Raw genomic sequence first — 6,000 nt, 5'->3', positions numbered from 1 at the left:
CCGTCCGAGAGTTTAGTGAGGCTTTTTACCGTTGCAGCTCCCCATGTCCGAACTGGGGATTTCTGGGTAGGGGCTTCGGGTGCGCATTACTTTTTTGCCCAAGCGTCCAGTGGGGTTTCTGGTGCGCTCCGAAGTGGGGTTATTGGAGCGGCCCCTCTTTTTTTGTCCGAGCGTTTGGTGGGGTTGCGCGCCCTGGTGGGCACCATGGTGCGCACCAAGGAGCGCTCCGAAGTGTGCTCCAAGGTGCGGCGTGCACGAAGTCGGAGCCCGGTTTGCCCCGGGTGCGCACCTCGCGTGCACCTTCGCCGCGGTGGGCACCATGGCGTGCACGAAGTCGGAGCCCGGTTTGCCCCGGGTGCGCACCTCGCGTGCACCTTCGCCGGGGTGGGCACCTCGGCTGGGTTGCGCGCCCTGGTGCGCACCAAGGAGCGCTCCGAAGTGTGCTCCAAGGTGCGGCGTGCACGAAGTCGGAGCCCGGTTTGCCCCGGGTGCGCACCTCGCGTGCACCTTGGCGCGGTGGGCACCATGGCGTGCACGAAGTCGGAGCCCGGTTTGCCCCGGGTGCGCACCCCGCGTGCACCTTCGCCGGGGTGGGCACCTCGGCTGGGTTGCGCGCCCTGGTGCGCACCAAGGAGCGCTCCGAAGTGTGCTCCAAGGTGCGGCGTGCACGAAGTCGGAGCCCGGTTTGCCCCGGGTGCGCACCTCGCGTGCACCTTCGCCGCGGTGGGCACCTTGGCTGGGTTGGGCACCATTGAGCGCTCCGAAGTGTGCTCCAAGGTGCGCACCATGGCCCTCCAAGGTGCGCAGCATGGCGTGCACGAAGTCGGAGCCCGGTTTGCCCCGGGTGCGCACCTCGCGTGCACCTTCGCCAGGGTGGGCACCTCGGTGCGCACACCTTCTCAATGTTTTCTTGCCTTTTCTGGAAATTGGTGAAGGCAGCGCATCAAAGGTGCGCACCTCGGTGTGCTCCGAGGTGCGAACCCGAGAGCGCTCCGAGGTGCCCACGAAGTCGAAAGTCGGGTTAATTGCATTGTTTTCCCCGGGTGCGCTCCGAGGTGCGCAACATCGGTGCGCACCAAGGAGGGATCCGAAGTGTGCTCCAAGGTGCGCACGATTCGGAGCTCGGTTTGCCCGGGGTGCGCACACCTTGGCTGGGTTGCGCACCCTTTGTGCGCTCCAAGGTGCGCACGAAGTCGGAGCTCGGTTTGCCCCGGGTGCGCACCTTCGCCAGGGTGCGCACCTTGATGCGCACGCCTTGGCTGGGCTGCGCACCTTGGTGGGCGCCATGGTGCGCACCTTTCGTGCGCTCCAAGGTGCGCACGAAGTCGGAGCTCGGTTTGCCCCGGGTGCGCACCTTGGTGGGCGCCATGGTGCACTCCGAGGTGCCCAAGATTGGTGCGCACCAAGGAGCGCTCCGAAGTGCGCTCCAAGGTGCGCAGGTGCGCGCGAAGTCGAAAGTTGGGTTAATTGTCCGGTTTGCCTCGGGTGCGCACCTTGCGTGCACCTTCGCCAGGGTGGGCGCCTTGGTGCGCACACCTTGGCTGGGCTGCGCACCCGGGCGCGCACACCTTGGCACCCGCGTTTCCTTCATTTTAAATTTTTTTTTTTTACAATCTCTCAAGTGGGAAATTCTATAATCTCAACTTTTTTTGCCTTTTCAGGAAACTTTTGAATGGAGCGCATCATTGGTGCGCTCCGAAGTGTGCTCCAAGGTGCGCACCTCTGGTGTGCTCCAAAGCTCTCTCTAGCTGCGTGCACCTGCCCCGGCCGCGCACCCGGCCCCGCCCAGCTTCGCTCACCTGTCCCGGGCGTCTGGTGCGGAACCTTAGAGTAAGAAACATCACCGTGCACCTTGGCCAACGTGCGCGACTCGACCGAGCGCGCACTGGCCGAGGTGCACACCGATTTCACCTGGGTGCGCGCGCAGCACCTCGGGCGCACCGGGGTGCGCGCACAACGCCCGGGTTGCACCGTGGCCTGTGTGCTCGGGGCGCCTCGGGTGCGCGCTCGGTGTCGCCCCCGCGCGCGCGGTAGTGCGGGCAGCGCACCCCGGCCCGGCCCGGCCCCGACGAGAACGCAAACGGGCAAAAGGTTTATTCAAATAGCATTGCGACGCCCGGCGAAAAACTAAAAAAGGGTGCAACACCGGGACTTCCCGGGAGGTCACCCATCCCAGTACTACTCCGGCCCAAGCGCGCTTAACTGCGGAGTTCTGATGGGATCCGGTGCACTAACGCTGGTATGATCGCACCCGTTATGAGCTTGTCGCAGTGTGTACTTAGCAAACCGCGACCCACGTGCGAATCCACCCCGGCCACCCACCCCCGTCGAGGTGCACACCCTCCCTCGCGAAGTGCGCCCCGTTCGCCAAGTGTGAGCCCTGCCCGGGTGCGCGCACCTTGCTAGGGCGTCGGGTGTGCACCCGGCCCGGCCTACGTGCGTGCACCTGGACGGGGCGTCGTGTGCGTGCAGTGTCCCGTCTGCAACGCGGTGCCCACACACCACCTCGGGCGCAACGACCTGCGCTCACATGTGGGCCGAGTGCACCTTGGTGCATGTTCGGGGCGCCTCGGGTGCACGCTCGATCTTGCCCCGGTGCACCAAGGCGCTCGGTTTGCCCCGGGTGCGCACTTGGTGCAAGGTGGGCACCCAAAATAGGGATCAAGCACCAAAACACAAGTTTCGGGATGCAAAATGGGACCCAAGGACCACAAATGCGTTCCAAGACCCATGATGGGTCCACGAGAACAAAAATGTGTTCCGAGACTTAATAAACAAATATTGGGTTTTAGGAGAAGAAACATGCTCTGATGCCCAAAACGAGAATCGACCCCGAAAAGGCCACAGGCCAAAAGTGGGATGCGAGACAAAAAAAAAAGGGACCCGAGGACCAAAATTGGGTTCCCAGGTCGAAGACAGGGCAACCGGACAAGAAACGACCTCTAAGGCTCGAAATGAGTCCCGACGACTAAAACTTGACAAGAAGCACCCATCAGGCACCCAACTCGACACCCATGGGATGCCGACCCACCCGGGCTTCCACCTAGCACACCTTGGCACCCACCCACCCTCGCACCCAACCTCGCACCCAACTTAGCACCTTTGAACCCACATTGGCACTCACCCTGACCCTGGCACCTTGGAACCCACATTGGCACTCACCTTGACCCTGGCACCCACCTTTGCACTCACCTTGGGACCCACCCTGGCTCCCACCTCGGCACCCACCCAGACACCCACCTTGGTTCCTTGGCACCCACCTTGGATCCTTGGCACCCACCCCGACACCCACCTTGGCACGCAACTTGGCTACTTGCCACCCACCTTGGCTCCTTGACGCCCACCCCGACAACCACCCCGTGACCTACCCTGGCTAGGGTTGGTGCACACCCACCCTGGTGCCCACCTTGGCACCCACCCCATGACCCACCTTGGCACGCACCTTAGTACCCACCCCGTTACCCACCCTAGGACCCACCCCGTGACCCACCTTGGCCAGGGTGGGTGCCTTGGTGCGCACAACTTGCCTGGGCTGCACACCAGGGCGGGCTCAAGATGGCACCCGCGTTCCGTTTTTTTCACTATCTTTCAAAACGGAAATTTTAAAATCTCGTTTTTTTTTTTTTTTTTGCCTTTTCTGGAAATTAGTGAAGGCAGCGCATCAAAGGTGCGCAATGCTGGTGCGAACCCGGGAGCGCTCCGATGTGTGCTCCAAGGTGCGGCGTGCACGAAGTCCGAGCCCGGCTTGCCCCGGGTGCGCACCTCGCGTGCACCTTCGCCGGGGTGAGCACCTTGGCTGGGTTGCGCGCCCTGGTGCGCACCAAGGAGCGCTCTGAAGTGTGCTCCAAGGTGCGGCGTGCACGAAGTCGGAGCTCGGTTTGCCCCGGGTGTGCACCTCGGGTGCGCACCTCGCGTGCACCTTCGCTGCGGTGGGCACCTTGGCTGGGTTGCGCGCCTTGGTGGGCACCATGCAGTGCACGAAGTCGGAGCCCGGTTTGCCCCGGGCGCGCACCTCCGCCAGGGTGGGCACCTTGGTGCGCACAACTTGCCTGGGCTGCGCACCAGGAAGGGCTCAAGATGGCACCCGCGTTCCGTTTTTTTCACTATCTTTCAGAACGGAAATTTTAAAATATCGTTTTTTTTTGCCTTTTCTGGAAATTAGTGAAGGCAGCGCATCAAAGGTGCGCAACGCTGGTGCGAACCTGGGAGCGCTCCGATGTGTGCTCCAAGGTGCGGCGTGCACGAAGTCGGAGCCCGGTTTGCCCCGGGTGCGCCCTGGTGGGCACCATGGTGCGCACCAAGGAGCGCTCCGAAGTGTGCTCCAAGGTGCGGCCTGCACGAAGTCGGAGCCCGGTTTGCCCCGGGCGTGCACCGCGGGTGGGCACCTTGGTGCGCATGCCTTGCCTGGGCTGCGCACCAGGGCGGGCTCAAGATGGCACCCGCGTTCCGTTTTTTTCACTATCTTTCAAAACGGAAATTTTAAAATCTCATTTTTTTTTGCCTTTTCTGGAAATTAGTGAAGGCAGCGCATCAAAGGTGCGCACCTCGCTGCCCACCACGGTGCGCAACGCCGGTGGGCACCCGGGAGTGCTTCGAAGTGTGCTCCAAGGTGCTGCGTGCACGTTGTCGGAGCCCGGTTTGCCCCGGGTGCGCACCTCGCGTGCACCTTCGTCGGGGTGGGCACCTTGGCTGGGTTTGCCCCGGCTGCGCTCCGAAGCGGGGTTATTGGAGCGCCGCCTCTTTTTTTGTCGGAGCGTTTGGTGGGGTTTCTCGCATTGGCTCTTCCCAGGCCCGGTTGCCACCCTGGCGCGCACGAAGTCGGAAGTAGGGTTAATTGCCCGGGTGCGCACCTTTGCCAGGGTGGGCACCTTACCTGGGCTGTGCACCAGGGCGGGCTCAAGATGGCACCCGCGTTCCGTTTTTTTCACTATCTTTCAAAACGGAAATTTTAAAATCTCCTCTTTTTTTTGCCTTTTCTGGAAATTAGTGAAGGCAGCGCATCAAAGGTGCGCACCTCGCTGCCCACCTTGGTGTGCTCTGAGGTGCGCACCCGGGAGCGCTACGAAGTGTGCTCCAAGGTGCGGCGTGCACGTTGTCGGAGCCCGGTTTGCCCCGGGTGCGCACCTCGCCTGCACCTTGGCCGGGGTGGGCACCCTGGCTGGGTTTGCCCAGGGTGCGCTCCGAAGCGGGGTTACTGGAGCGCCCCCTCTTTTTTTGTCAGAGCGTTTGGTGGGGTTTCTCGCATTGGCTCTTCCCAGGCCCGGTTGTTGGGTGCGCTCCCACCCTGGCGCGCGCGAAGTTGGAAGTTGGGTTAATTGCCCGGGCGCGCACCTTCGCCAGGGTGGGCACCTTGGTGCGCACACCTTGGCTGGGCTGCGCACCAGGGCGGGCTCAAGATGGCACCAGCATTCCCTTTTTCTCACTATCTTTCAAAACGGAAATTTTAAAATCTCGTTTTTTTTTGCCTTTTATGGAAATTAGTGAAGGCATCGCATCAAAGGTGCGCACCTCGCTGCCCACCTTGGTGTGCTCCGAGGTGCCCACCACGGTGCGCTCCGAGGTGCCCACCACGGTGCGCAACGCCGGTGCGAACCCGGGAGCGCCCCGATGTGTGCTCCAAGGTGCGGCGTGCACGAAGCCGGACCCCGGTTTGCCCCGGGTGCGCACCTCGCGTGCACCTTGGTGCGCACACCTTGGCTGGGTTGCGCGGCCTGGTGGGCACCATGGTGCGCACCAAGGAGCGCTCCAAAGTGTGCTCCAAGGTGCGGCGTGCACGAAGTCCTAGCCCGGTTTGCCCCGGGTGCGCACCTTCGCCGCGGTGGGCACCATGGCGTGCACGAAGTCGGAGCCCGGTTTGCCCCGGGTGCGCACCTCGCGTGCACCTTCGCCGGGGTGGGCACCTCGGCTGGGTTGCGCGCCCTGGTGCGCACCAAGGAGCGCTCCGAAGTGTGCTCCAAGGTGCGGCGTGCACGAAGTCGGAGCCCGGTTTGCCCCGGGTGC

The 6,000-nt window shown here is 63.0% G+C and overlaps 1 non-coding gene across 1 annotated transcript; it reads right to left on the bottom strand.

Annotated features, from left to right (window-relative positions):
• Positions 1 to 2,134: 2,134 nt before the first annotated feature.
• On the bottom strand, positions 2,135 to 2,253 carry LOC131867393 (5S ribosomal RNA). The gene has a single exon (XR_009365951.1). It is a non-coding gene; the product is annotated as a 5S ribosomal RNA (ribosomal RNA).
• Positions 2,254 to 6,000: the final 3,747 nt, after the last annotated feature.

The sequence above is a fragment of the Cryptomeria japonica genome, unplaced genomic scaffold, assembly GCF_030272615.1.
Source record: "Cryptomeria japonica unplaced genomic scaffold, Sugi_1.0 HiC_scaffold_169, whole genome shotgun sequence".
NCBI classification, from domain to species: domain Eukaryota; kingdom Viridiplantae; phylum Streptophyta; class Pinopsida; order Cupressales; family Cupressaceae; genus Cryptomeria; species Cryptomeria japonica.
Note: the sequence above shows the minus strand (reverse complement) of the source record. Positions and strands in the feature narration are given on the sequence as shown.